Source organism: Vespa mandarinia, chromosome 5 (assembly GCF_050613455.1).
Source record: "Vespa mandarinia isolate Hongniang chromosome 5, ASM5061345v1, whole genome shotgun sequence".
NCBI lineage: Eukaryota > Metazoa > Arthropoda > Insecta > Hymenoptera > Vespidae > Vespa > Vespa mandarinia.
Genome location: NC_140814.1, coordinates 2,326,295 through 2,332,500, shown reverse-complemented (window position 1 = coordinate 2,332,500; position 6,206 = coordinate 2,326,295). Strand labels below are relative to the sequence as shown.

Sequence of the window (6,206 nt, the reverse complement as noted above, 5' to 3'; positions counted from 1 at the left end):
AGAGAGAGAGAGAGAGAGAGAAATAGCAGTTTTTCTTTTATTTTTCTCTTTCTTTTCTTTTCTTGTCATTTTTTTTTCTTCTTTTTCTTTTTTTTCTTCTTGATTTATTTATTTATTTATTTATTTATTATTATTCTTCTTCTTTTCGATGATTTTATTCCGGAAAAGCAATAAATGCGAGTGTCGGTAGGGAATCGGAAGATTAAAGAAAAAAGAGGTATAGTAAAAGAGAAAAACGAAGAACGTACGTTCGTCGTAATTTTTTATCAGAATGAATTCTAAATTTGTATATTTTTCTTTTTCTTTTTTTTTTTTTTTTTTTTTTTTTTTTTTCATTTCTTTTTTCTTTTCCTTTCTCTTCCCTATTTATAATAGTTCTGTGCAGAATAAATCAGAGAGTACTTTGCATTTTTTTTCTTTCTTTCTTCCTTTTTCTCTTTTTTTCTTTCTTTCATTCTATTTTTCTCTCTTTTTATTTTATTTTTTTTTTTGCATTTTCTCGTATAGTATAGTTTTTTATAGTTTTTAATTCTCTTCATATCTTTCTTTTATTTTACTTTTTTTTTTTTCTTTTTTGTTTCCTTCTTTCTTTTAAATATCCCTTTTGTTTGGCGAAAAGCGTGCAGTCAAGCAGGAAAATTATGATGACGGGTAAGAGATAATCGAATGGGTATGTTTGGAATTTGATGATTTTTATTTTCTTCTCTTTTCTTTTCTCTTTTAATGTTACAGACAAACGTAAGATCTCTTTAGAAGCCTCCGATCAATCGATTTAATATTTGTATATTATTGTAAATCATTAACATTATAGTGTCCGATGCGATCAATGTATGTATATCGTTTTTGAGTCTTGAACATTTAACGTTCTTCGATGACTCGTGTTTTATCTCTCTCTCTCTTTCTCTTTCTTTCTCTCTCTCTCTCTCTTTCTCTCTCTCTCCCTTTCTCTCTCTCTCTCTATCTCTCTCTCTCTCTCTCTCTTATACAAACAAACTTTCCCATTCATTTTCACTCTTTTTCGTCTCTTTTTCGAAGAGAAACGTGAATCCTAGTCCCATGAAGTTTTTAATATACATACATACATACATACATACATACATACATATATATATATTTTAAATCTTTGAACGTGGATTACATAAGGGAAAAAAATTTAGAGTAAAAATGATCGAACTGATTCAAAAAAAGACGTAAAGATTTTTGTCGTTATTATCTTACAACAGGTGATATCAATTCGATGAGACATGATACGAAAGAGAAACAAAAGAGAGAGAGAGAGAGAAAGAGAGAGAAAAAGAGAGAAAAAGAGAGAGGAGTAAGAATTGAACAAATATTTGTTATATTCTTTTCATCGAATAATAAACATTAAAAATAAAAGATCAATGTCACACACATACACATGTATATGTATATATATACGTACGTGTATGTGGATACGTATATATATATGTATATGTATATGTATATGTATATGTATATGTATATGTATATGTATATGTATATGTATATGTATATGTATATGTATATGTATATGTATATGTATATATAATATATATGTGCGTATATATAGTTTTTAAACGAACTATTCTAATAAAATATATATATATATATACATATACACATATACATATATATACATATATATACACATACACATACACACACACACATACACACATACACACACACACACACATATACATATAATTTAATCAGAGTAAGCAAGGTGACAGACTTTTAATTATAATAGTACTTATTGCATATGTATAAATAAATGAATGAATATATATATAAACATAACTAATATATATATATATATATATATATATATATATATATATTTATTAATTATAAAAAGGAAAGAAAAGATTTTGACATTGTCATATTTTGTTTGAGAGCGATTCGGCGCAAGAAAATAATAGAGAAAATAAAGTAAAGACGGAAAGCGGGAGAGTGAGAGAGAGAGAGAGAGAAAATGATGGCATGTTTGCGTGCATGCATACATGTGCTTACGTACATGCGTGCGTACTTGCGTGCGTTCGTGTTTGTACGTAAAAAAAAAGTTAAATAGTAGTAATTTGGAAAGAAGGAGAAAGACGAACGAAACCTTCGCGCGCAGAAAACAAGAAAGGCAAAAAAAAGAAAACATAATGAAAGAAATATCAGAGAATGCGAAAAAGAAAAAGAAAAAAAAATCATAAAAAAAAAAAGAAGAAAAAAAAAAACTCAAGGATAAAACAATGCATTAATTTGCGTGTCGCGCGTATTCTTTTGGTTATGCATACGTACGTGCGGCTCTGTAAAAAAAAAAAAAAAAAAAAAATAAAGGAAGAAAAAAAAAAGAAGAAAGAGAAACAAAAACAAAAAGAATAAGAAAAAAAAATATTTTCTCAAAATAATTTAAGTGTATAAGTATAAGAGAGACTCTTTTGGTTGTAAATAATATTGTTGCTATATCTTGCGCTTTTGTTATTTTATTATTAATATTATTTTATTATTATTATTATTATTATTATTATTATTATTATTATCACGATTACAATTATTATTGTTTTATTATTATTGATAATGTATGATAACGATTGTTATTATTATTACTACTATTACTATCGAATGCTCTATTATTATTAGATTGTACAATAAAAAAAAAAGAAAAAAAAGAAAAGAAAAAAAAAGAAAACAAACGAGAAGAAAAACAAAAACAAAGTGGACAAAAAAAATAAAGATGGGGTAGTAAGGTCTTATCTAAGAGAAAATCTTGCGCGGTCAATATTTTTTTTCCTCTTTTTGCTTTACTTTCCTCCTCCTCCTCTCTCTCTCTCTCTCTCTCTCTCTCTCTCTCTCTCTCTCTCTTTCTCTCTTACACATTTACTCTTTCTTCGTGTTTTCTCCCTCTTTTCATCTCTTTCAGATTCGTCGATATAAAACGATGAGAGAACGCGAGGGGAATTTATACTTACAATTACGTGGAAGTGAGAGAGAGAGGGAGAGAAAGAGAAAAAAAAAGAAAGAGAGAGAGAGAGAGAGAGAAAGAATGGGAAGGGATGAGGAAGAAGGGGAGACGTCGAACGCAGGTAAGACTTGGACGTAAGGAGACTCGAAAGAGATTTCCACGAAATTGAAATGGATCGTCGTATCGGGGTGGCGATGCGAGGAGAGTCCAGGAAAAGTTGGGGAGGATTGGATGAAAGAGGTTGGAGGTAGATGTTGTAGGTGTTCCGGATGTCATGGTATAGAAAGAAGATGGTAGAAGGGTTGAAAGAAAAAAAGGGGGAGCGAAAGTCTAGTAGATTCGGGGAAGGGATATAGAGTAGATTCGAAGATACCAGAATAAAGAACACCGAAATAGACAAATAGTTGTGCGCGGATGTTACCTTACGTAGAGAGAATCAAACAGGTGGCGTGTAGTAGGTTGGTTGGTTGGTTGGTTGGTTGGTTGGTTGGTTGGTTGGTTGGGAGGGTGTGAAAGAAGAAAAACGAAATCGTGAAAAGAAAAGAAAAGAAAAGAGAAGAGAAGAGAAGAGGAGAGAAGAGAAGAGAAGAGAAGAGAAGAGAAGAGAAGAGAGAAGGAAGAAGAAAAGAAAAAGAAAGTAAGTTTGGTGGATGTACACGCCCACGGTAGCGCGAAGAAGATACGATACTCTTACAAATGTAACGATTTATTTTCATTACAGCGTTATTAGGAGTGAGTCCTTGTCGTCGTAGTTGTCGTCGTAGTTGTCGTCGTAGTCGTCGTACGATTCGTTGAACCCTCTTTTTCTATCTTCTACCATTTCGTTTATCAATGTGTGCGTGCGTTTCTTTCAATGTAAGAACACGCTTATACATACATACGTACATAAGTGTGTGTGCGTGCATGTGCACGTGTATATGTGTGTGTATGTGTATGTGTATGTGTACATGTACGTGAACGAATAGGAGTGGCTTGAACGATCGTCATCGACCCAGCTACGTCGAAATTCCAATCGGACATTCTCTTTCAACGGGTGCGATTAACAGCACCTTTAGGACCTTCCCTACGCATCGACTGTGCTATTGGAATTCTCCTCTTCCTCCTCCTCCTCCTCCTCCTCCTCTTCCTCCGTCTTCTTCTTCTTCTTCTTCTTCTTCTACTATTTCTACTACTTCTATTTCTATTCCTACTTTTACTTCCTCTTCAACATTTCTTCCGAGTTATTGAGTGGTATTACGAAAGGGTAAATAATACGTTTATTATTCGATTTACGTTCTTTCTAATGGCATGATATAATTAACCATAGATAAATTTATACCTTTCTATCGCATAAAAAGGTCTTCTTTTTTTTTCTCTTTTTTTTGTCCTCCCTCCTCCTCCTCCCTCCTCCCCCCCCAACCCCCAAATTAACATTAAGATCCATTTAAGATCTTCTTGTCATTACGTAAAAGGAATAAAACACGATAGATTATTTTCTTGTGTAAATTTTAACATTGAGACAATACTAGCTAGCTAGCTAGCTAGCTAGCTTGCTTGCTGACTGGCTGCCTGGCAAGCTAGCTTACCTAGCTCTAGGGTCGAAGGGCACGATCGAAAGTATCTACGGTATTGGCCGAAGGGTTGTACGGATTTCTTCTGTCCTAGAAGTAGTTTGTCTGTGGAGTCGATTGCAAGCAAGGAAGGAGGAACTGTTTCTGGTGTGTGGATGAGAGAGAAAGAGAGAAAGAAACAGAAAGAGAGAGAGAGAGAGAGAGAGAGAGAAAGAGAGAGAGAAAGAAAGGAGAAACCTGGAGTGAGGAAGAGGAAGAGGGGTGGAAGAGAGAAAACAGAAAGCCTGCGGGGACTGAATTTGCATCCGGCAAAGCAACCTCGGACTACTTTATTTGATTGGTTGCCCGCGGGGCTTGCCTTCCATCCTTGCACGGACGAGAGCGTACATGAGCACGCATATTCGGACTCTCTCTCTCTCTCTCTCTCTCTCTGTCTCTGTCTATCTTTTTCTTTCTCTCTTTTTCTTTCGGTTCCTTTTTCCTCTCATCGTCGACCACAAGAAATGGCCCTCCAGAAACGATCTCGGCTTTGCTACATCCGACACCCTCGGGGTCTATCCTACCCTTCCCTTTCACTGTTACTTCCTACGTTCCTAATCATATTCTCGTCGGCTGGAGGGATCTCTTTAATCCCGTTTCAGTGGAATCAAGAACAGCGCCGAGAGTAGAGCGTTCGATGTCGTTAACGGTGAAACGTATTTTTTCGATCAAAGGGATCTCCTCCGGAACCAACGATGAACATGGAACCTTCCTACGATTACTTCGATCGTTCGTGTCAAACGTGTTGAAGGTGATACTAGATCGATTTTGAAAGGATACTTTGAAAATTTATATATATATATATACATATATATATATATATGTATATACATACATAGGTGTATATATGCATGTAATGTATGTATGTATGTATATATTTATATGTATATCATCATACTCGAATCACGTTTATACAACAATTAGATATTTTAATTGTATTTAATTGTAATTGTGTCGTTCCTAGTGTCCATTCGTTGATCTTAGCTAATTACGATTTTAAGCTGAAACTTTTGCGTAGGAAGAACATTTTTGAGATAAAAATCTTGTAAGTAATTATCAGGGCCCTGTTGGTTAGGTCGGTAAAACTTCGTTTAAACGAACGGAGAGGACAACGTCTAAAAAAAAGAGAGAGAGGGAGAGAGAGAAAGAGAGAGACGAAGACAGGACATTGGGAGTGTAGGTAGGTTTTTAATGACGATGCTGGGGGCGGTCGATCGATTTTCATTCTGTCTACCAACCGGCGATGCTCGACGTCGAAATAATCATCCGGTCTAATAAAAATGGCTTATCCGCGAAACAATGGACTGTCGCTCGCAGGACATCCGGTCGGTGTGCAACGAAGCATCGTCACAGAGGAAAAGTGAGAGAGAAAGAAAGAAAAAGAGAGAGAGAGAGAGAGAGAGTCAGTCGTGACGTAGTCTCTTGCTTTTGCAAAGTACTCGCTGCCTATCTGCTTCCTCCACAATCTCAATCCATCTATCCATCTCCCTTTCTCTTTTAGCGTATTAAACGTTTTTACCCTCTTCTTCCTCTGCGGTGCCCGTATCTCGTTTTAATACTTTTGCCCCATTTCCTGGAGGACGCGCGTTTCGATGCCAAAGGGAATTCCTTCCTCCCTCCCCCTTTTCCCCTGATACTCGCTCCTCCCATTTCTACCTTTCACG

At 35.2% G+C, this 6,206-nt stretch overlaps 1 protein-coding gene across 5 annotated transcripts in view; it reads left to right on the top strand.

Moving 5' to 3' along the window:
- The window catches only part of LOC118441646 (membralin), a 62,485-nt gene extending 60,640 nt beyond the window's left edge, over window positions 1–1,845 (top strand). For all 5 annotated transcript variants that reach the window (XM_085657101.1, XM_085657100.1, XM_085657099.1 and 2 more), the window contains one exon: window positions 1–1,845. This exon is cut by the window's left edge and continues 696 nt beyond it. The gene's annotated coding sequence lies outside the window, so the exon portion shown is untranslated.
- Window positions 1,846–6,206: the final 4,361 nt, after the last annotated feature.